A 26,087-nucleotide genomic window follows, 5' to 3' on the forward strand; every position below is an offset into this window, starting at 1 on the left:
GAAGGAACTGTCAAGTTCAGTGGAGGAAGCCTGAAGATATGGAGTTTTTTCACAGTCAAAGGCATTGGATACTTGACCAGGATCGACGATGGTCTCAGTTCTGAGCTATATGTTAGTATCCTACAAAATGAGTTACTTCGCACACTCAAGTACAATGGGTATGAAAAGGACAACATACTGTTCCAGCTGGTCAACGACCTTAAGCATACATAGAGATTGGCAAAGAAATGGTTTAATTACAATGACATAGAGGTGCTGGATTGGCCCCCACAGTCCCCAGACCTCAACCCATTTGAACACTTGTGGGTGGAGTTGAAGAAAAAACTGTATACATACCCAAGTGAGTCAACCAGTATGCACCAACTTTAGAAACATGTAGAAGAGTCCTGGGATCAGATGTCAGTCAAGACATGTTTGAGTATGATTAAGACCATGCCCAGAAGGATTCAGGCAGCATTGAAAGCTAAAGGTGGATTTGAAAAATACTAACAAAATTAAAGTTTATATTTTGAGCAGCAAAACAGTAACAATGTAGTGATATAACAAGAATCTGCATAAATAATCATATGCTAAATAGTTGCAAGTCAAATTTATGTATGAGTTAGCTAGGATGATTGTCTATAAAATGATGGTACTCTCAGGTTCAAAGCAGTAATGGATGGTCAGATTTGGAACCTGAAAGTGTATGTGTGCTATCCATGAAAAAAAAATCGAATACCACTCGTATGTGAAGAACTGACATGAACGAACCCTTAAGCAATTACCATTATTGTACATTAGACATTGCAGCTACATATAGTGGAAGTTGACATCAGTGTTTTAACAAGACAAGAGAGTTTTTTTTAAGTCTGTGAAATTTTGGGGACATAGCCCTGCTCATATTCCAGGTGTATTATTAAGTTACACAGCTACTACATGTTGGTAATTGGTTTCCAGGGAATGAACAGAATCCTTCTGTGGGTCTTGAAGTTTCTCGTTTGAAGCAAGATGTAACATAGGTAATGCACTTTTTATGAGCCCAAGGACGTTCTTTTTCCCCATCTACAGTATTAATAATATACACTAGTTATTTTTTGCCCTTGTTGGGAAGGTTGCTGGGTTAATAACAGAATTATACATTCAAATGTGTTACATCTAATGGCTTATTCTTGTATCCTCTAGAGATATCTAAAGTGAACATGGGAAAAGGTAATGTATATGCTAAAATTACTTTAATATACATCAACATTCACATATTTTTGTGCTGTAAATTACATTAATAAAGTGTTTAATAAAATGTATAGAACATTGTTTTATGCATTCCTTTGACATTTAATTAAAATGTATGGAAGGTATCACCACATTGTTGCCCTTCTTGTTATTTGGAGCAATCATTATAGAATCATATAATAAATATGTTCTGCTCTATGAATGCCATTTTATCTGCATTTTATTTCTATACCTCAGCAAAATGGCTGTTGAATATTAATGAGAGCTTCATTCATTGTCCATCCTCCTTATAATATTGGACTTACAAGAAGATTGATCAATCATGAGACCTCAGATATACAGATCAGCTCACTGGATCTGATTGGCCAGTCCATCACCATAGCTTTGGCCTTCAGAATCAAGCATACTGTTCAGACTAGTTCACTTTACAGAGAAAGTTACTTAAAAATTAAAATATACCACCATTTCCCCAAATGTCCATGTTGACATATGTTTGGTGCAACAACTCCATTAATGTCTATGAGAGTTTAGTTGCTAGATTTGTATGCTGTTCAAAAGTTAAAACAAAAAACTCCCAGAGGCTCTCACAGGGAGAGCATTTGACTGTATTTCCTGTTTTTCCTGTGTCTATGTATAAGAGAAGCAGCCTCCTGCAGATGCCGCATAGATAGAGAAGCACATGATTTATTCCTCATCAATTAAGTTTATCATATATTGTTCCTGAAAAACGGAGCCCTGTTGTCAGATGCTTGGAGAGTATCCTGAATAATCCACTGTCCCAGAGTGACACAGAACCCCAGAGTAACACAGCAGCAGAAGTACAGAGAAAAAGCAGCACAGAGCAACTGAGAAGATGTCCACTAGCAGGAATTCTGTCAAGTTCTCAGTGCCAAGCCTCACTAACCAAAACTACCAGTCCTGGAAATTCAAGGTGAAGATGCTGCTCATAAGAGAAGGTATATGGAAATATACTCAGGAACAAGTACCTTATCCATTACCAGATGATTTGCTAGAGAAGGAACAGAAAGCACAAAAGCACGATCTCCCTCAGTGTAGATGATAATCAGATTGTGCATATATTCAAGTGTGCAACTGCAAAGGCGAAGTAGGATGAGTTACAGAAAGTACACAAAAGATCAAATCTCAGCAATAAGCTTCATCTCATGAGAAAGCTGTATCAGTCTGAGCTAAGTGATGGACAGAATATGTAAGACTATATAAGAAATAACCTAGAGATTGTGGAGCATATCAGGGGTATTGGAGAAGAAATTAAAGATTTTCATGTTGCTGCACTTCTATTAAGTGGTCTTCCAGAAAGTTGTGACACACTTGTGACTGCACTAGATGTACGGCCAGATGATGCGCTGACACTAGAGTATGTTAAAGGCAAACTTGTGGATGAATTCAAGAGAAAAACACAGCATGTAAGCAGCAGTAATGAATCCAGAGCATAAACAGCATTAAAGACACAGGATTGAACTAAATATAAGAGCAATTTAAGAGAAACTCATGAACATTTTGTCTGTAAAAAGCCCAGCCACCTTAAATCAGACAGCAGAATTTGAAAAGCAAGAATGAGTCAGCTTAAAAGCAGAACAGTCAACCAAGGGTTAAAACAGCTGTAAAGGAAGATTCTGCATGTTTTGAATCTGCATATAGCCAGTACAGGCCCATCTGCAAAGCATATATCATATGGTGTATAGATGTTGGTGCAAGCAGCCATATAACAAATAACAAATGACAAATAGCAAGGACTTCTTCAGTGACCTTAATGAAAGCAAGTCAGAAATGGTCATCTTAGCTAATGGTCACTATTTGACTTCAGAAGGAGTAGGAGATTGCTACCTCCACTGTCCAGTTTCCTCAGCACAAAGCAGAAAAATCCCAGTAAAGTATGTTCCCAGCCTTGAAAGCAATCTTCTGTCAGTAAAGAAGCTCACGCAAAAGGGGAATGTAGTTACTTTTAAAGATAACAGCTGCATCATCTCAAAGAAAGGTCACACTCTTGCAGATGTAAAAATCCAAGATGAACTTAATTAGCTAAAATTCAAAGAAAGTGTACAATGCTAGACAAGATCTACATAAGAACTGTATCCATGTATGGCACAGATGTCTTGGGCACAGAGACCCAGAAGCAGTAAGGAAGCTAGCTCAACTTGCAAATGGTATTGAAATCAACCAGTGTAGTCAAATGATGAAGTGCACTAGCTGTCTTAAACAGAACATTTTCAGAAAATCCTTTCCTAAAATAAGCATCACTAGATCTGCACAGTCGCTGGATCTGATACAAACAGATGTATGCGGTCCAATGAGTGTTCAAACTCCAAGCAAGAAGAGATATTTTTCACATTTATTGATCACTACTCCAGATATACAACCGCCTACCTGCTTCACAGTATGGATGAAGTTCCACAGAAACTTAAAAAATATCATGCTGTAGTGTTTAACAAATTTGGAAGAATACCAAAAGCCCTGCCTACAGATAATGGAACCGAATATACAAGTGGTAAGGTGCAAATCATTTTGAAAAAACATGGAATCATGTTCCAGACTACCATTCCATACAATCCAGAACAAAATGGCATTGCAGAGAGAAAGAACCATATTCTTTGTGAAAGTGGAAGAAGTATGTTGTTTGATGTGAATCTACCTACAACTTATTGGGGAGAAGCCATCATGATAGCTTGCTATCTTCAAAACAGAGTGCCAGGTAAAGCCACAAATAAAACTCCATATGAGCTATGAAACTGCGAGAAGCCTAAGGCTGGTTTCACATTTGCGTTCAGGAGGGCTGCGGATTGCTGCCTACTTCCTCCTTTCTTCCTCCCTGAAGCGCCGCCTATGTTTTGCCTACTTCTGTATGTGTCCTGCACTTCCCTGCATGCTTATCTTTAACATTGGGTACGCAGGGACATGCATTGTATGCAGATGCGTCCGCATGCGGCGATTTGACTTGTGCGGCGACCGCACGGAAGCGCAACATGTTGCGTTTCCATGCGGTCGCTGGCCACACACATCAAATCGTCGCATGCATATGGACGCATCTGCATACAATGCTTGTCCCTGCGTACCCAATGTTAAAGATAGGTATGCAGGGAAATGCAGGACGCATAGAGAAGTAGGTGGAGCGTAGGTGGGGCTTCAGGGAGGAAGAAAGGAGGAAGTAGGCAGCCATCTGCAGCCCTCCTGAAGGCAAATACTGTATGAACCTAGGCTTACCTGAAGCATCTCAGGATATTTGGAAGCAAAATGTTTATGTATGTTCCCAAAGAAAAACATTCCTAGTGAGAATCACGCAAAGCAATGGAGTCCTGGTGGGCTATAGCAAAACTCAAAAGGGATACAGAATCCTGCACCCAGAGACCAACACAGTAACAATCAGCAGAGATGTAGTGATTGAAGAAAACTCTGTATTGCTCAAATTCCATGAAGTTACACCAGTTATTCAACCTATGAAGTAAGAACAAGAACCTCAGTCACCAAACCCAGATGCCGAAAAGGAAAACACTGAAGTGTGGATAAGTTCTGAAGCCACCAAAGAAGACACAGAAGAACCAAGTCAACTTCCAGTAAGGAGTTCAGAAAGGCCAATGAAGGTATCCCAGTTAGACGCCTTTCCTATATAGCCAGATCACTTCCTGAATCAGAGCCACAGTCATGGCAAGAGATGGAAAAACTGCCTGTCCACGAGAAGCAGAAGTGAATAAATGCCGCTAATGAGGAGATATCGTCCCTTCTCCAACTCCAGACATGGAAGCTCACTGAGCTATCAGATGTAAGTGAGTCTTAAAAAACAAATATGACTCAGAAGGTAAGGCAAGATTGGTGGCAAAAGGATACTCGTAAAAGTATGGTAAAGATTAAGATGCTACATTTTCTCCAGTTGCGAAGCAAACCACATTCAGAACTTTAATGTCAATAGCTGCAATTCAACAGATGACAGTGAGACATTTTTACATCAAAACAACCTTCTTACATGGTGACATTGAAGAAGAGTTGTACATGAGCCAACCCGAGTGATATATTAAAAAGAGTGAAGAGCACCTTGTTTGTAAAATGCAAAAATCTGTGGACTTAAGCAGTTTGACAAGAGCTTGGAACTTGAAAATTAACAATGTTTTGATGGATGAAGGATTTAAAAGATCTCAAGCTGATTCATGTTTGTATACAAAAAATGTAGTGAAGAAATGGATATATGTTCTCCTGTATGTAGACAATTTAATCATGTGTCATCAAGATAAAAAAGAAATTGCAAAGCTATGTAAAATTCTCAATCAGCACTTTGAGACTAAAGACCTTGGAAATATGACATATTATTTGGGAATCCAAATCCAGAGAGAGGAAGTTTTCTTCTCAACCAAAGTTCTAAAATTTCTGCAATAATAAACCAGTTTGGAATGTCAGAATCCAAAGGTGTGTCAACACAAATGGATCCATCCTACTTAAAGTTGGAAGGAGAAGAAGATCTGCTACCCAGCAATGAGCGTTACAGACAAGCAGAGGGGGCACTTCCATACATAGCAACCACAACTCGTCTGGATATCACAGACACAGTTAGAATTCTCTGCTGACGTGTAAGCAAGCCACGCCAAAGAGACTGGAATGCAATTAAGAGAATTCTTGAATATTTTAAAGAAAGGCTAAATCTTAAGATATCTGCATCAGGAGATCTCACGCTCAGAGGTTATGTGGATGCAGATTGAGCTGGAAATTCATGCAGTTGGAAATCAACAAGTGGTTACTTGTTCAAGTTAGGAGAAAATTCAATTTCTTGGTCCAGCAGAAAACAATTGTCAGGTGCATTATCTTCTACAGAAGCAGAATATATGTCTGCTGCTTATGCACGTCAGGAAGTAATTTGTTTGAAACAACTTTTGGAAGATTTCAGTAAGCCATTAGCTCAATCAACAGTTATCTATAAGGACAACCAAGGATGAATTAAACTTGCCAGCAGTGAGAAGGTTAGTGCAAGGACTAAGCACATTGATGTAAAACATCACCACTTACATGACTTAGTGGAACGTGGTGTACTCGAGTTTGTTTATTGCGAGTCTGACAAGATGATAGCCTATGTTATGACAAAGCCATTATCAAGAACCAAGTTTGTGGATTTCAGAACTGCAATGGGACTAACAGGATAAGTAGTTGTTAAGTCGGGGTGTTGGAATATGTTGGTGCAACAACTCCATTCCTGTCTATGAGTGTTTAGTTGCTAGATTTGTATGCTGTTCATAAAGTTAGAACAAAAAAAACTCCCAGAGACTCACACAGGGAGAGCATGTGACTGTATTTCCTGTTTTTCCTGTGTCTGTGTATGAGAGAAGCAGCCTGCTGCAGATGCCGCACAGATAGAGACACATAAATGATTTATTCCTGATCTGTTAAGCTTATCATACATTGTTCCTGTTTGTTCCTGAATAAAGAAGCTCTGTTGTCACACGCTTGGAGAGTATCCTGAATAATCCGATGCCAACAGTCCACAGCAGAAAATATCATAAACTAACTATATTGTTTAGACCTTGAAATTGGTAAAGTACACACCAATTGTATGTCTTAAAAATGTTTTTTAAGTCCAATATGTACCTTGTCTTTATATAAACATACTATTTCCAAGCAGAGAAGTACTGCATCACATTGTACTTGCTAAGAAGCAATCACAGTTTCACTAGCTGAGCAGAAAAAAGTAAAAAATTGTCTTAGGAAGTAAAATCATAAACATATATGCCTATCTCCACATTCATAGAAATTTAAGCTTCGAAGATGCTATTTTCATTCCACATAATGTATGCTGCAAAAACAAAATACAAAATATTCATGAATTAATGTTTTTGAATTGCCTTGTCTTCTTCAAAAACCCAGCAAAATAATTTAAAATTAAAACTCAAACAGCTTGTCAGAAAAAATTAAAAAGTTATGATTTTCGAATGCGGTGACAGGATACATTTTTATAAAAAAAAAATTATTTTATTTATAAGCATTAATTATAGAAATATATAGATATGGCATTGTCACATAGCTAGTCTAAACTAAAGGTGTCAACTCATTTGTCCTTTTTATAATTTCAGCTCTATTTTTTTTTTTTGTTTTTCAGAACATTATATGATTAATTAAATGGAGGTATTACAAACTGTAACTTGTCCTGCAAAAAATTAAAAGTTATCTGGTTAAATACCATGAGTTGCTCTTTAAAAAATACTAAAGTAACCTCTATTTTTGCTTAAAGAGAACCAGTCAATAGGGTTAACTCTCCTAAGCCATCTGCAGTATACAGTATGCCCATGCAGGTCACAGAAAACTTAACAAAATCTTATTCCAAAGAAATCCAACATTTTCATAATATGTGAATGAACTATTAAGATTTATGGGCCGGACATAGATTTCCTTGAGAATATGCCTCCAGCTCTTACTTTAAATGTACGAGACATGCACTTTTATGACATATATAATGACTGACTGTCTCCTCTCCTGATCTGCAAGTCTCACAATGATAACAGCAAAAGTAAAAAGATTTTTCAGCTCACCCTCAGTAGATTCCCATCAAGTTTCAAGGGACGAAACATGAGATCAAGTCTCTGCCAGATATACAGGAAAAATGCACGTAGAAGGAAACAACCCATGGTAAAAAAAATTAACATCTTTATTAAAGGCAATTGTTGTTACATCAGTATAAATATAGTTGTGGTATGCAGGGTGCAGAAAAATGGAGAAACTGGACATGTTTCGAACATCTGGTGTGTTCCTTAACTCAATTTAGCCATCAAGACTGGATCGTTTCCCTTCTACATGCACTTTACACTGATGACACCTCTTTTCAGTTAAAATATCTGGAGGAAGATTCTCAGGGAGATCTGTCTGGCTCATAGATTTTAACAGCTCATTTACAAATTAAGAAAAACATAGATTTCCCTGGAATAACACATCAGATCGCAGATATCAAGGTATAATTTAATTCAACTTTCTGTGACCTGCAGGTATAATGAACCCTACAGAAAAAGGGATCTAGCTGGATGTGTGTGCTGATGCATTAGTGATATGCCACGGCACACCGCATGCTGCCACTTAACAAGGCATGCCAGGACTTGATGAATAAGAGATGATTGAGAAAGAAATGTGTACAAAATTAACTTTTATTTACTGAACAAACTGGTAAAACGTGTGCATCCAGTGGCAGGCATGGGACTTTAAGAATACATCTTCTGCATAGAAGTTAATAGTTAAATGTGGAAATACATTTCTGGCATTGCTTGTTACACTGAAAAAGCAAATTATTGTGAGGACCTTCATCTTCCCTTCTTGTGAGAACTATACCGGCTGAGATGGGTCACTACAGCCCTTCACAACTATACTCGACTTACAAATAATGTGAGCGACCCAGATGTGGATGCACATCTACATTTCTGTACGTACAGTATATAAGTATTATACTTGCTGAAAGGCCGCAGGAGATAATGTTTTCCAGCCTGGCCAGTCTGTGTTTAGACCCTCAGGTCTGGTTACATTTGTACCTTCACATCTAATATAGACAGTAGTGTACACATGTGGTCAAAATTGTTGGTACCCCTCGTTTAATGAGAGAAAAACCCACAATGGTCATAGAAATAACTTGAATATGACAAAAGTAATGATGAATCAAAATTCTATGAAAATGAAAGTCAGTCATTGCTTTTTAACCATGCTTCCAAAGAATTTAAAAAAAATAAAACTCATGAAATAGGCCTGGACAGAAATGATGGTACCCCTGAAAATAGTGTGACAAAAGGGACATGTTAAATCAAGGTGTGTACACTAATTAGCATCACAGGTGTCTTCAATCTTGGAATCAGTGAGTGGGCCTGTATAGAGGGCTACAGATGCTCATTGTGTTGTTTGGGGACATGGACAAGAGGAAACGAAGGAAAGAGTTGTCTCAGTAGATTAGAAAGAAAACATGTTAAAGGTAAAAATTATAAGACCATCTCCAAGCAGCTTGATGTTCCTGTGACTACAGTTGCACATATTATTCAGAAATTTAAGCTCCAAGGGACTGTAGCCAACCTCCATGGACGTGGCCGCAGGAGGAAAATTGATGACAAATCAAAGAGACGGATAATACAAATGGTAACAAAAGAGCCCAGAAAAACTTCAAAACAGATTAAAGGTGAACTTCAAGCACAAGGAACATCAGTGTCAGATTGCACCATCCGTCGTTGTATGAGCCAAAGTGGAATTCATGGGAGATGACCAAGGAGGACATCATTGTTGAAAAAAAATCATAAAAAAGCCAGACTGGAATTTGCCAAACTACATGTTGACAAGCCACAAAGCTTCTGGGAGATGAGGCAAAAATGGAACTTTTAGGCAAGGCACACCAGCTCTATGTTCACAGATGGAAAAATGAAGCATATCAAGAAAATAACACTGTCCCTACTGTGAAACATGGAGTAAACTCTGTTATGTTCTGGGGCTGCTTTGCTGCATCTGGCACAGGGTGTCTAGAATCTGTGCAGGGTACAATGAAATGTCAACACTATCAATGGATTCTAGTGAAAAATATGCTGCCCAGTGTCTGAAAGCTTGGTCTCAGTCACAGGTCATGGGTCTTGCAATAGGATAATGACCCAAAACACACAACTAAAAACACCCAAGAATAGCTAAGGGGAACAGATTGGACTATTCTGTAGTGGCCTTCTATGAGCCCTTACCTAAATCCTATTGAGTATCTTTGAAAAGAGCTGAAACATGCCATCTGGAAAAGGCAACCTTCAAACACGAGACAACTGGAGCAGTTTGATCTTAAGGAGTGGGCCAATATACCTGTCGGGAGGTACAGAAATCTCATTGACAGTTACAGGAATCATTTGATTGCAGTGATTGCCTCAAAAGGTTGTGCAACAAAATATTAAGTTAAGGTTACCATCATTTCTGTCCAGGCCTATTTTATGGGTTTTATTTTTAAAAACTTCTGTATGAAGGTCAGGTATCCGGTATGAGAATCAGGTATCAGACAGAGTATTTCTGATGTTTGATTTTGATATATGATCATGTCCTAAAATGGACACTATAAGCATGGATGAAAAACAATGTCGGACTTTCATTTGTTCATTTTCATAGATTTTTTATATATTATTACTTTTGTCAGATTCAAGTTATTTCTGTTACCATTTTGAGTATTTCTGTCATTAAAAGAGGGGTAAAACAAATTTTGACCTCGTGTGTAGCTACCCGAGAGGGGGGTAGACGGTGCGGTCACCCCAGGCCCTGTGCACAAAGGGGCCCACAAGGAGCTATGCTACCCCTAACTGTTCCAATGTGAGCAGTGTCCCATTACACTTAATCCCTGTGGTAGAACAGGGATATGCTTTCCCTGCATTACTGATCTATAGTCTACAGAAAGGCAGAAATGCTGGTGCATGCACAGAACGTCAGTGTCCTGGCACTATTATAGGTGCTTCTCATAAAATTAGAATATCATCAAAAAGTTAATTTATTTCAGTTCTTCAATACAAAAAGTGAAACTCATATACTATATAGAGTCAATACAGAGTCATCTATTTCAAGTGTTTATCTCAGTAGTCAGCTTCTTTAGCAAAGACTTTTTGTGGCTTACTCTCTTTGTGGAGTATGTCAATGACTACCTTCTGGTTTTCTGTCAACTCAGCAGTCTTCCCCAAGATTGTGGAGCCTACTAAACACAGACTAAGGGACCTTTTAAAATGCTTAGGAAGCCTTTGCTGGTGTTTTTTGTTAATTATTCTAATTTACTAAGATAATGACCTTTGGGTTTTCATTGGCTATAAGCCATAATCATCAATATTGGCAATGAAACACTTGAAGTAGATCACTCTGTTTGTAATGACTCTAAATAATATGAGTTTCACTTTTTCTATTGAAAAACTGAAATAAAATAACTTTTTGATGATATTCTAATTTTGTGTGAAGCAGCTTTATGTCACTGCACCGTGCCGGGACTCTGAAATTCTATTTGTGCACCGGCGCTATGATCACATGTTGGCTTGCCGCTGGACTCATTAGGATCCTGCATTATGTGAATGTATCATAATATTTTTTAATTAATAATGTGTGGTGTGATGTGGAGGTATCATAAACAATGGGGGACCCTAATACAGTGGGGAAAACAGATATTTGATCCCATGCTGATTTTGTAAATTTGCCCATTGACAAAGATATGAACAGTATATACATAATTTTAAGGGTTGGTTAAATTTTACATTGAGAGATAGAATATCAAAAATAAAATCCAGAAAATCATATTGTATAAATTATATAAATGTTTTGCATTTTGCAGTGAGACATAAGCATTTGATCCCCTATCAGTATATCAAGAGTGGGAGAAGAGGGTTGCATTGACAATCCAACACAATGGGCAGCACTTTGAAAATATTTTATAAGGGGTCATAAACTTGTAAATAACTCATGAAAGAATAAAGTTACGTTAAAACCAAGCACACCATTGTTTTTCTTGTGAAATTCTCAATAAGTTTGTGTCACATGACCCTCTTCCCATTGAAATAAATTAAGTTGTATCCAAAATGGCTGACTTTAAAAATGGCCGCCATGGTCACCACCCATCTTGAAAAGTTTTCCCCCTCCCATATACTAATGTGCCACAAACAGGAAGTTGATATCACCAACCATTCCCATTTTATTTAGGTGTATCCATATAAATGGCCCACCCCGTAGGTTATCTTCCACTGGGAGTTCTCTCTGAATCATGTATTTCAGAGATTTAGGGTATGTTACCATGGTCAGTCAACATTGCAGGTTGGACCCTGCATACATCCACAGCGTCCAACCCGCAGCATCCAGCTGTTACAGCATAGTGGAAATCCAATCTCCACTGTGCGTGCATGGACGACTCCGGCTTCCCTGCCGAGACGCACATACGGCGCATCTTTCCAGCATGTCAATTTATGTAGCGGAGACTCTCAGTAAATTAACCATTCATTATCATTAGATGCCACCATCCGTGGGTGACCCCATGGCCATCTTTTGGCCCGGAGTCACCATGGAGTCAAATTGTACAACGCGATCGCAATCGCATTGTGCAGATGGGAGCAGAGAGGTAGCTCCCTCCCTTTGCGATGCCCCTTGAGGTCACTGTCAGTATTGACAGTGGCATCAGAGGGGTTAGAAGCCCGCAATCGATGCTGATCGTGGGCATTGCTGCAGGGTTTTATCTCTCATATTGAGCTGACATCTGCATTTGATCGCAGTTGTGTTCAGCATTAGCCCACTTGATCATCACACTGTATATATACTGTGGTTTGCAGGAACTCTGCGACACCAGCGCCGTATTTATACGGCACATGTCATGAAGGAGCCAATGGAGAATTTACTCTTTCCCTCTTTATTTCATTTTTTTCTGTGAATACATTGAAGAAACTGTTTAATAAATTTAGATTTTTCTGTGTATTGTAGAATAACACCACCATAAATGTATAATTAAAACTTTGTTATCTTTAGAATTGATGTTATCATAATGCAGATGCCGGCAGAGCTGCTCAGCTACACAGAAGGATATTTTTTTTTTGCTGCACAAATGAATGTGTAATTACTGCACTTACTGTATATCAGCCATTCAAACAATTGACTTCATTGCTCTTCCAGTCACTGAAACCACATATCAAGGTTGGATGGTAACAAAGGTTATACAGAATGCAAATAACTTTAGAGAAAATTCAGCTAAAATTATAAATACTGTACACTGTGCAAGACATACCATAATAGGTTCAGATAGAGTAAATGTGCATTGATAAATAGGAAGAGGGGTAGAGAAATGCTAACTATTCTGTGAGGAAATTACGCAGATTATGGGAATGACATTAACCATATGTGTTAAGTGTCATGCTGGGAAAAAGGAAATTATACAATAGACAGTCACTGACATACATTTAAGAATAATGCTAAAGTTTCTTACTCTGAAATAGGTTACGGCAAGTAGTAATGTGAAAAGAGAATGTACAATTCACTATACAGAGCAGACGAAAGTTTATTATATCTGTCCTGCACTGTAATCCTTTATGGTTATATGGTAAGGCCGCTATAAATTTAAAGCCATTGACATGCCAATTATCATTAAAAAGCTCAATTTACTTTATTATTGTGTGAGGAAAAAATGTAGTTAGAGCGTGATAATGCCCTAACTACATTTAGAGCAAATACATTTAGAGCTTTCTACAAATAATTTTGGTGCAAGCCTATTCATATTGTAGAAAATGTCTTTTTACGCATGCCTATTATCCAACAAGGATATAGATTGCAAGAAATAAAAATCATAATACTTGTCTTATTAGATGAAAACCTGTACGTCACTGTCCAATTTAAGAAGTCAGGGCTGCTGAGATGTGCACAATGTTCTCTTCCATTTGCTGAGAGAACATTGAGAAAATTCAGTGAAGAGGAATTTATGACTACATATTTTTCCCTTATTTTGTTACATTTTCAGGATATTCCAGAGTGCTTTAGATTTGACAGAGTAAACAGAGAAACCATATCTGCCAAAAAATTACTCACAAAGTAATTTAATTACCTATTCATACAGTAATGGTGAGGAGTTTTGGTTCTGGTACCTGACCCGAACTTTTAGAAAGTTCGGTTTAGGTACCAGAACACTACCCGAACTTCCACCAGAAACCAAACCCCATTGAAAATAATGGATACCTGAACTGCTAAGAATAGAAAAAAAAATATTTCTCTCTGATAAACATTATAGGTGTATCCTGGTTAAAAAGGTTGTCCACTACTTTTACATTGATAACCTATCCTTAGGAAAAGTCATCAATGTTTGATTGGCAGGGTCCAACACCCAGCACCCCTGCCGATCAGCTGCTATCGGTGTCAGCCGGAAATACTCACTTGCCAAGCTGCTCCGTCTTCTGTCTAGTGGCCGAGGCATGGTTCTGCAAATCTGCCTCCTATTCAAATCAATAGGAAGCAGATATAGAACCCTTCAGCGGCCACTATCAAAAGACGGCCAGCTCAGCAAGTGATTATGTCCTGGCAATGAAGCAAAAAAGACCGGCACTGCTATTGCACCTGAAGCTCACTTGCAGTTGAAATCAATTAGCACCTTATCCCTAGAATCTAGGGTGCACACCGTGGAAACAGCAAGTGGAATACTGTCCATGAAAAGTGAGAGGTGGCACTCACCATTCTTTATAAAATTTCCTTTTATTGGTTCATCTTAAAAACATACTAGCAGGAAGATACTCCTGTGGACCACAATGGACTGCGGCCGTTTCACATCTCCTGCGTTTCAACAAGTCATGGTATTAACATGGCTCCACCCCACTAGGTAGCAAACATTTACATTGTAATATCCTCACCGCAATATTAAAAACAGTTGAGGAGCATACAAACAATAAAGAAAGCAGATATGCAATTCCTACGATATTGTTAAAATACTGATATGTCAAGTTTATCATTAAACCCTGCAGCACCTTGCGCTCTGATGCTCAGAATCCACCTGGCTTCCCTACTCAGAAGTAGCTTGTGGAGATCACCACCCTTTGCTGGTAGGCTAATTTTTTCTAGCCCTGCGAAACGCAATGCATCCGCATTGCCACTATTAACCTCCCTCATATGTTTTATTAGACGTGATGAGCCTTTCCCTGGATTTGCAATGTTCTCTGAAACGAGCAAACAGGGGCCGAATGGATTTCCCTATACAAAATAAGGTGCACTAGAAAACAATAACCTAGACAACAAAGCAAGTCCTGTAAGAGATGAAGTCAAGGACTTCATGGGATATGCTGCCTATTTGAAGACACTTATTTGTCAGATGGAATGGACAAAAATTACAGTGTCCGCATATAAAATTACCTACTATTTTTCTTGTTGTTAGCCAGTTGTTTGATTCCATTTTTAGGCGATTATGGACTAACGTGTCCTTTAACTTGGTGGTTCCTCTATAAGAAATAAGAGGACCCTTGGAAACCATATCTTTGTCCTTTTCTATTGTAATGACCAGGCTGAATGTTTCCTGCTATCCACCCCACACGGTGTCCGCAGCCGAAGGAATTATGACACACACCGGTCTCGGGGATAACAGTTGCTTTTACTTCAGCAGAAACAGGAATTATAACTTGGAACAAATAAGGAACAGTCTCTCATGGGTAGTCCACGGCAATTACAGCTTACACTTAGATACTGAGATGTGAGTGAGGTCTGGAGCTTTAAGCACTGGACAGTGTCTTTTGGTAGTTTACAGAAGGAGGTAGATGCAGCAATTAGAGGTTACAGACCTGTACTCTGGGTTAGCTCCACAGTGTGTCACGGCACAGGTGAATGTAAAAGCTGTGGTGAATCCAGTCAGAAAGACTTTAGAATGATGTCTGTACAGGTTAGCGGGAACTCAGGTTCTTAGGCCTGCAGGAGATCTTGAGGTAAAAACAGCCTCCCTCAGACTAAAGAACATTCTAGACTTGCCTGGAAAACAGCTCCTCCTATTGACCATGTGACTAGGAGCTGGCCAATAGGAGACCGAATTCACATCTCAGATCCTTACAAAACAATAATTATGAGTCATTTTACACTTTCACCATTAGATGACGCCAGAACACAGTAAATGAGAAATGCATTGCATCTAAAATGGAGGTGACTTGAGATGGAGAATTACAGCTCACAAATACAGGGAATAATGTAGAGGGGCAGTTAGAGAGTGAGCAGTAGTGTACAGAAGCCACTCATAATCCAGGATTACTTAAAGGGACGGACAAACTCTGGACTGGGTCACTACATACTTCCCCTCTGAAGATAAGCCATCCTCGGTGACTGCGCGAGTGGAGGACTACTAAAGAAGGAAGTATACAGGTAATGTAAAGCAACACCAAGGCAAGCATCCTCAGATATATGGGAGAACAATATGCAATATACAACTGCAAAACATAAAGGAAATGCCAGTGTGAAATAGAGTCTCTTTTCGCAATATACTGTTGTCCATATGAAAGGCTCTGGAAAGGCAATTTAGTGGCAACCACCAGTCCATGGCTGCATATGAAAATAATGCAAACAATAAGCAAAGCGCATGGTATTATCTAGGTGCAGAGGCGTAAATGTTACTAAACTGACTAGCTAACTAAATATACATATGAAAAAGGATATATATACTTATTAGTCTCTGTAGCGGGCTGGAAGTGGTCCCTTTTTGCTTTGCTCTGAATGCCTCAACCTTTGATCTTCCTCTTGAGCAGGAATAAAACAGTCTGCTGGTTCAGGTAGGATTGCAAAGGAGCAACAACTGGAGCAGGAATCGAGACGGGGACATATTGATAGCGCGAGAGGATAAATTGATAGTTGAAAGGAGACTCTTCCACCATGGGTTGTCTAGGTGGTGGCTCCAAGGTAGGAATTGGTGTGTAAACCAGCATGGTTTGTGAAGGAGGACATCACCAGTTGATCCTCTTTGGTACATAATTTCATGCGGTTTTTGTGCACTGTCTGTGGGGCCATTATGGGTTTCTTCACTTCATACACATCGGATTCCGGATATATGATAGCTGTAATTGTGTAGTGCTCTGTTTCCCAGAGTGAATCAAGTTTCCCTGTACGGTGGCACTTCTTTAGCCATACTTTGTCTCCAAGGTGAAGTGGGGAAGCAATAGCTTTTTGACTGTAGCTCTCTTCCTGTTGACAGTGAGCTTCACCCATGCAGTCATCGACGATCTTCTGGGCCTCATGTATTCTTCGCTGATGCTCTGAGACCCAATCAGTTTTAGGCAGGGGATTGATCACATCGGGAACCTGGATTCCCAAAGCACAATCTTTTGGGAGTAGACCTTATCGTTCAAACATCAAGTAATATGGTGAGTAGCCGGTAGAACAATGGACAGTATTGTTGTAGGTTTCCACTAACTCATCAAGTAGTTGAGGCCATTCAGCTTGTTTGGTAACAGATGCTTTTCACAGCATATTGATGAAGGTCTGGTTGACTTTCTCACAAAGGCCATTCCCTTGTGGATGATAGGCAGTGGTTGTTAGCTTCTTGCATCTATGGAATTGGCAGAGTTCTTGAAATAGTTGGGACTCAAAGGCAGGTCCACGGTCTGTGAGGGCTGCTTCAGGGCAACAATAATGTCTTACATATTCGTGGTAGAAGGTGATAGCTGTAGTCCGAGCTGTAAGGTCTTTCATCGGTATTACGGCAACCCATTTAGTATAGTGGTCCACCATGGTAAGGGCATACGTGTAGCCCGAACGAGTTGGAGCCTAGCTTCACGTGATCAAGAGCAACTAGTTCATTAAGTTTCTGAGAATGGTTTGGATGAAGAGTAGCTCTGGCATCTTTCTTACCAGCTTTAGTGAGGTTGCAAGTTGAACATGAGCTACACTAATTCTCTATATCTGAATGCATCCCAATCCAATAGAAGCGTTGGTGTACGGTGGCTTCAGTTTTGTGTATGCCAAAGTGCCCAGACTGGTCATGGTAGGCATCAAGAACAATTCTGACATCTTGCCGTGGGATTATAATCTGATGTAATCTTTCACCTGAAACAGGGTCCAGGGAATTGCGCAAGATTAAGCCCTTTTGAATAAAGAGTCTTTTGCGCTGTCTCCATAGATGATTAAGCTCAACATCAGGACATCGTCTGCATCGTCGGGCAGGTATTTTCCCAGTAGTCAGGTATTCATAGATCTCTCCTCGGACACGAGACTCATTTTGAAGGGTTTGCCATCTCAATGAATCTTGGGACAAATCCGGTTTCGGCTGAGAGACTTCATCAGTTTGTGTAGCAGCAATGGCGTTCTGTGTAGCAAATCTTTGAAAGAAGGGAGGCATTTTGACATCTTTCCACAGATCTTCCTCAGGAGGCTCTTCTCCTATGGGCAAACGAGATAACACATCTGCATTGATGTTGATCTTGCCACTGCAAAACTTAATGTCAAAGCAGAAACTCACCAATCTTGTAGCCCATCTCTGTTCCAGAGTAACTAGCCTTGCAGTATTAAGGTGAGCGATAGGATTATTGTCTGTGTAAACGGTGAAGGGGGAAGCCGCAAGGTAATCTATGAACCTCTCAGTGACTGCCCACACAAGATCTAGCAGCTCTAACTTGAATGAGCTGTAATTGTTATCGTTCCTCTCAGCACCTCTCAAGCTTCGGCTGGCATAGGCAATGACTCTCTCTTTGCCATTCTCGACTTGTGATAGTACCGCCCCGAGGCCTTGATAGCTGGCATCCGTGTAGAGATGGAAAGGGTGGCAGTAGTCAGGATACGCCAGAATTGGAGGGGAAGTTAGCAAGATTTTCTGCATCTGAAAGGCAGTTTCTTGTCGCTCAGACCAATCATTTGGAAGTCTTCTGTCATAGTGTTCTCTAGGGCAACCTCGTAGCAGTTTTGTAAGGGGTTCTGCTATTTGCGCAAAATGAGGGATGAAGCCGCGGTAGTAGCCAGCAAACCCTCTGGGTCACGGCTCAGTTGCAGGTTCTACCAGAACCCAAGATATCTCTCCCTGTCTGGTTCTCTGGAGGGAGACATACATTTTTGGTATTTAAGGAAGACTGCAAGTTGTACTTCAGGCTCCGCCCTCATTCATCAGGGAGTGAGGAACAGTGTGTGGGGATTATAGTCTCCCTTCTCAAGGGTGATCCACAATCCTGGACCTTCTCCCTGCCAACCGGTTCTCCATCTTTATGGCCGGTGGATGAGTTTTTTGCGGCATTGGTGCTTGTGTATGGGGATCCTGATGGCGTCTTCCTGGCGGAATCCGAACTGCATAAAATCAAGCAGGGGGGAGTCCGACTGAGGAGTACTGCTCAGCGTTCCAGAGGTGGGCCACTGACACGCTGTGGAACGACCCTGCTCTTAGGAGCCATTTTATGTGGCGTCTGTCTCCAAGGTTGCAGGATACTCTGGTGCAGTATGCTGCCCCCAGGTTGTTGGAGGGACCATGTCCCTTGCCATTGGGGTGGATAGACACTTGAGGGAGAGACATACACCAAATTTGCTCCCTGTAGTCCTTGTTAGGTAGGAGGACACACCAGTGCAGGTGGACGAGCCCATGCAGGTGGGAGGAGTTGGTTCCCAAATGGGGTTGCCTGCAGTTCGTCATGGTGTGGGGGCATATTTTTATGGTCGGCAGACTGGTCATTTCATCGGAGTCTGCCCAGCTCATACCAAAATATCTGTACATCTAAGAAGTCATGTCCCCCTGGTCGTGTGGAGGGAGGTGACCAGGGAGTGTAAATTTCCTCCATTTTTCCCCCTCAGTGTACCTTGTCTGCTGAAGTGGTGGTTAGTGGGGTAACTGAGGGTATATCGGTGCTTGTAGACAGTGGAGCAGGTGTCAATCTGGTGGATGCTCCCTTTGTCCAGACACATGGCCTGAGGTGTAGGATGCTAGCAAAACCCCTAAGCAACCAGGCCATTGACTCTGTCCCACTTAGCCAGGGTAGGTTGACCCAAGTCGTGGATGATATACATCTGCGTATAGGGACTCATCATGAAGAGTCCCTGCCGTGCTACGTCTTGGGGGGAATGCCATCACCCATCGTTTTAGGCCTCACTTGGTTGAAAAGACACAACACGGTCATAGATTGGGGGTCCAGGGAAGTAGTCAACTGGGATCAGTTGTGTGAGGGCTGCTGCTCGAGGGCTACTGTCCCTGCCGTGTTCCTACAACCATCCCCTTCTTCTCCAGTGGGGACAGCAGAGGTGCTGCCAGGGAGTAGGGGAAAGTCTCAACCCTCACCACAAGCTAACCCTCTGTTGTCGGCTCGGTAAAGAGTTCAGCATCTTGTGGCAGATGCATGCCTGGCAATAAACATTCAGGTCTGGACCTGTGTGTGAATGAGTACATATGGGTGTTCACCAAAAGCATCGGGTAGAAGTGTGCTGCTAGGGCCTGGAGTTCTCAGGTAATCGGGCCGTATCTGGTGTCGGCCATTCTCGGGCCGGGAACTTACCAGCTGGAGTTACTCCCAGTAATGCCCGTACACAAATCATTCCTCATGTCGGCGCTTTGGAGATTTTTGGCACCTCCGGAGCATACGTTATTGTCACTTCCGTCAGTCCACGTTTGCGATAAACCTGAGAGTCAGGTGCCTGCCGAGATGAACTCTGGTGGATTGAGGCATCCTCACTGTAGGTTGTTTTCTGGTGAGGTCCAGTGTTGAGGGTCCAGAGGCCTCTCATTTAAAGGGGGTACTGTCACGAGCCATTTTTAGATCTGTGGTAGATCTAGCTTTTCATATTAAAACTTTTTTTCTTTTAGGCCATTGGGGGTTAATGTCAGTTTTTCCCCCCGCTGGCCTGCTGGTGTAATTGCATTGCTGCTGGGTTTGCTGATGCAGATGTGACACTCCCACCTTCCTTTAAAAGGTCACCTGGTGCATCAGCTGACTGTTGGTGATACAGGTCCTTTCTGGATACCAACCAAGCAGAATCAGCTCTCTTGTGTTCAGCCAAGCCTGTTGTATTGGAGTCCTGTTGCTGTGCTATCTGTGTTGTGGAGTTTGTAGTGGTGCTAAAGATAAGTGCTGTACTTTTGTTACCTTGTCCTTCCTGTGTCTGTTCCCGTTCCCTTGTATTCCTTAGTAGTAGTGGCTAGGCTAGCATCCTAAGCAGGCCAGTGCCCTAAAAAAGGCAGTTGGAGGTGACAGCTTAGGGACAAGGTATCCTGACGTCGGCAGGGGTAAGGACCTGATAGGTGAGAGCAGGGACAGGCTCAGGTTGGAGCTCAGGAGGTGACTGTCCCTGGTTCCCCATTGTCAGGGCCTTCCTCTCCCCAATTCCATCTGCGTAGTGTCCGTTAATTTTTTTGGTGACCTATCAATCACTGGGTCGTGTCACACTGGGCCAGTCGCTCCGTGACAACCTGTTTATGCTCTATGCCAAAGTCCTCTAAAGCACAGTACTTTAAATAACATACTACACCATGAAAACTTCATACAGTGTATATTTTGGAAGATATGAACAGTCAGTCTCTGTAGTGAGAAGACACTGGAGATGGACAACATAACTCAAATAACAATCTGTGTTGTAGGGTATATGAGCACCTGTTTTGTGTCATCATCACCATCATCATTATCATCCTCATCTACTGCTTGTTGTGCACCAAGTATGCCTCTTCCTCCTACTTCTCTATCAAAATAGCAAATATCTATTACCGATTGTGTATCAAGGAAACAACCATACGTTCCTAGTCATTCACTGGCCTGCCAATTAAATTTGCAATATGTCAAGTTGCTGGTGATGAAATTGCTGCCTTACCAACTTGTGGATTGTGCTGTATTATTTTTCACAGAAAAGGATGCCAACTATCTGTTTACACATAATCGAGTCACTGTTTCACACTATAGGAACGGAGAAAAGCTCAAATAGGGTCTTATCCGAGAAACAGGGTAAGAAACGTATTAAAATTCTACTCACCTGATATAGGAGAGGTATAGCGCATGAAATTAACAGTCAGCTGCCGCACATCCAAAGGTCAAACCAGTGACCGCTGAGACATATAGTTAAATGGAACATTTTTATGGATTCAGTGCGCTGCTTAACATAACACACAAATACTTGTGCATTAGAAGATCAATGTTTTATTCATTTCTTTTTCCCAACTCGTTTCAAAGTACAAATCACTTCTTCCTCAGGGGAAGATATATATATATACCGTATATATATATATATATATATATATAAGTGATTTGTACTTCGAAACGCGTTGGTAAAAAGAAATGAATAAAACATAGATCTTCTAATGCACGAGTATTTGTGTGTTACGTTAAGCAGCGCACTGAATCCATAAAAAACGTTCCATTTAACTATACACATAATCGAGAACATAGACCCCTCTCTGGACAAGTGCTTGAGCTGGAAAGTGCACTAGACTGTAGATGCCTGGAGCAACTTTGGTCAGGGAATGAGTGATTGAATGGTATCAGTAGCAGCAATGAGCCACTGCATCTGGAAAAGGGGGCAAGGCCTCCATGACTCAGTTCTATGCTACATCTATTTCCACCGCCAGTCAGCTAATATCTGCCTCCTCCTACTCCTCCTCTCGATTTTTCTCAAATTACATGAATTTAGCTATAACAAGCACAGAATACATCATGGATTCCACACAGTGCCCACATTGTTTTCACTCATGCAAGGCAAAGCAGTTTTGAAGAATACAGACCTTGAGGGAGAAAAGCCTCATAGTGGAAGAGTTGCTGCTGTGCATTAAAAGGCAACTCACCTGCTGGCTAGCTGCCTACAAACTGCACCTTAGAATTGTCAAGTGAGGCTTCTGGGGTCATTGACCTGTGGCAGCTACAATTTGGGGCCTCGAGGACCGCCCCTCCTTTGTGAGCATTGCTTTATATTTGTTATGTTAAATGTTAATAAAAGGCTGCTGTGGCCAATTTATCCAAATAAAGGTGTGTGAGTCATTATTTAGCGGGCATTGCAGTTTCAAAATGGTGGGGGATGAAGTCTATAGGAATCACGAATACCCATTGTCAAGTGAAGCCGTACTGGGCCACAGGCCATTGAAGGGAGGACGACATGACAGGGTTGAGGGGAACAATAGGGAGAGAATATATGTAAGGAGGTTTGGTTAAGAAAGGGTTAAGAGATTTGAATAATAACGAGGGGACAAGGCTGTGGGGAGGTAGGAGGGGTTGCAAAGGGGGGGTTAGGGGGAGAACTATAAGAAGGCATAGCCAGTTTAGTGGGGCAACCATTTTAGGTGCCCCATCACAGTGGAAACAAGCTGTGAGCTATACCTGAGGGTTGGATGTTGAGTCGATCCTACAGCAACTGAGGGTAGCTGCTGGCTCCAGGGGCGCAGGATGGCTGCAGGCTTCTCTTCAAGGCCTGCTGCAGGATGGGGGGCCACACAATCTCAGAGCCATAGTGACGGGCAACGGCCTCGAAGAACTAGGCCTCTGGAGCGCCTCAGCCCTGAGGTAACCCTCGGGTTTGGCGCTGTGTGAGGAGCCCCTCCGGGGACCCTCCGGCTGGGGTCATGTGCCGCAGGCCTAGGGCATGGGAGTCAAGAGCCGGGAGGAATCCTACATCGAGGCGGGACCTGCAGCGGGGGAGGTGTCGGCTTCCCCCTCGACATGTGTGTCAGTGGCCGCAGGGGATCCAGGAATTGGTACGGCTGGTGCCCAACCAGGAACGGGCCCAGCTCAGCAGCATCAAGAGAGCGCACAGGGGCCGGCACGTCTGGCGCCTTCAAGCGGGACCCGGCGGGGAGGATCAGCCCACACCGTGTCTGCAGCTAGGGATCGGAGCACAGAGGCAGTAGGAGCACCGGGTGCACAGGCTGCTACCCTGCTGAATGCCGTTACACCAGTAGGACTGGCGGTACAGGCCTCAGAGTGCAGAGCGGTGAGTGGCAGTGTGGTAGCCCCGCCCACCCGCCGGCTGCTGCTTCTGTGTACCAGGATAACGGGCAGCATAATGTGATTACAGGGGAGAAATCGGGGGGGAAGGTAGGGATATAGGGTTCGCAAAGGGGTTTGTTATTGTCAGATGGGGGGATGGCGCAGCTGGGTGGGGCGCTGGGGGTTACTTGGCCCCTGGACATTATTCTACTCCCCCTGCGCTATCAAGAGGACAGGACGCAGCACAACAGCGCATGATACCTGCAGTGGACGCAGCGGTCAGTCCTGGCTGGCTGTATGGAGCTCCCACAGATGCGATTCCCCAGAGCATTGGAGAGTCAAGCATGGATCAATCACATCAGGATTCCGGATCGGCAGCTGCTGAGAACACAGCACCCAGGCATCTAGGTGAGAAGAACTCGATATATTATTTACAACCGTCATTAGCCTCTAATGTAAATGCATAGGGGGAATGTCTGCGGGGGGGGATAATGCCGGCATAGGTATTGTTTTTCATGGTTTGAAAGAATTGGTTAGGTTATGGGAAGCTGGGAGGGGTCAGGGTGAATCGTCACCGCTGTCAGCTTGGGTAGGGTCTGTAAGGGATAGTGAATTATTGGGCAATAATGGGCCACCGGGTTTATCAAGCATGATACCGAGCACAGTAACAAGGGAAGCAATGATGGGGGATGAGACGGTGGGAAGAGGATCTTTAGGGGAGGGAGGTGAGAAGGATAAGGATGAGACAGCATGTCTGGATGACGCTGCAAAAGGGGAAGTGTACGTCTGTTTCGAGGGGCCGTTGGGGGCACATTTGAAACAAGAGGTTAGGGAAAAAATATGGAAAGGGGAGTATGTGGAATTTTTTTCTTTGCTTTCGCTGGACCGCTTCAATTTGGATAGGGTTCGGAGAGATGAGTCGAAAAAAGAAGAGGAGGAGAAGAGGAGGTTTCGACTTATCCCCCGAACATTCTCTGATTGGTTGCAAGCATTTGCTATATTAGCTAGTGTGATTGGGGAGAAATCACCAGAGAATTGTTCATCCCTTTTTTGTTATATGGACTCAATTGGGGAGGCTTATAGAATTTATGGGGGTCAGGGATGGCTTAGATACGATGTGCAATTCCGTCAACGGAAAGCAGTCAGACCTAGCATCCGCTGGGACCATAAGGACATTGCTTATGGATGAAAGTAACGGCTACGGTCAGATCAGGGCAGGGATCGCAGCTTTTTTCCGAGGGCACCGGGGGCTCGGGACAGTGAGGTCACTCGGTGGCATCGCAGAAAGGACTGTGCTTTTCATTTAACGAAGGTGCATGCAGATTTGGGGCAAAATATAAATTTAAACATGAATGTTCTTCCTGTGGAGGTAGTCACGAGGAATCAAAATGTTTTAAGGCAGGGAAAAAAAAAGGGCCTGAGGGAATTAAAAAAAGGGGTGACTCCAGTGCGCCTGCCAGAGATGGAGCATTTTCTAAATAGGTACCCAGATAAGGAGGCGGCGGACCTATTATGCGATGGATTTTAGGACGGGTTTCAGATTCCTTTTGTTGATGTTGAGTTGAGGTTATCAACCAAGAATTTAAATTCGGCCAAAGAGTTCCCAGAAGTGGTCACTGAAAAATTGAACAAAGAAGTGGCCTTAGGTAGAATGGCTGGACCGTTTGTGTTGGTGGATAATTTGAGGGTTTCACCATTGGGGTAGTACCAAAAAAAGAGCCTAACAAATTCAGGTTGATACACCACCTCTCATTCCCAAAAGGTTTGTCGGTTAACAATGGGATTGACCCTCAGTTGTGTTCAGTTTCGTACACATCTTGTGATTTGGCGTTGACTTTGGTTAGGGAATGTGGTCAGGGGGCTCGGTTGGCAAAGACTGACATTGAAGCGGTTTTTCGCTTGTTACCGGTTCACCCAGACAGCATGCATTTGTCTGGGGTGTTTTGGAATGAGGGGTTCTACGTGGATCGTTGTTTGCCGATGGGTTGTTCGCTGTCATGTGTGTAGTTCGAAACATTTAGCACATTTCTAGAGTGGACGGTTAAGGAAGTGTCTGGGCTCAGTTCTTGTATTCATTAGTTAGATGATTTTATGTTCATTGGTTCGGCGCAGTCGACTGATTGTTCTGTTTTGCTTCACATTATGGAGAGTGTGGCTAAAAAATTCGGGGTTCCATTCTCAGTGGAAAAAACGGTGGGTCCAGTCACATCACTAAGTTTTTTGGGTATTGAGATTGATTCCGTCGCAATGTAATGCAGGATTCCAGAAGATAAATTGTTGGATATGAGAGCTACAGTGAGTCGGATGTTCAGTTTGAAGAAGGCAACTTTGAGAGAGGTTCAGTCGCTGCTAGGCAAGCTAAATTTTGTTTGTCTGATTATGCCGATGGGGAGGGCTTTTTGTCGGAAACTTTCGTTGGCTACAGTGGGGATTATGGTACCTTCGCATTTTATACGGCTGAAGAAGGAGTGGAAAGGCGATTTGAGCGTTTGGGCGCTTTTCTTGGATTCTTAAAACAGGAAGTCGATTTGGATCGCACCGGTGGTGTCGGCTGAGTCCTTAGGCATT

This window comes from Dendrobates tinctorius, unplaced genomic scaffold, assembly GCF_039654945.1.
Source record: "Dendrobates tinctorius isolate UK_male_01 unplaced genomic scaffold, ASM3965494v1 ptg000024l, whole genome shotgun sequence".
NCBI lineage: Eukaryota > Metazoa > Chordata > Amphibia > Anura > Dendrobatidae > Dendrobates > Dendrobates tinctorius.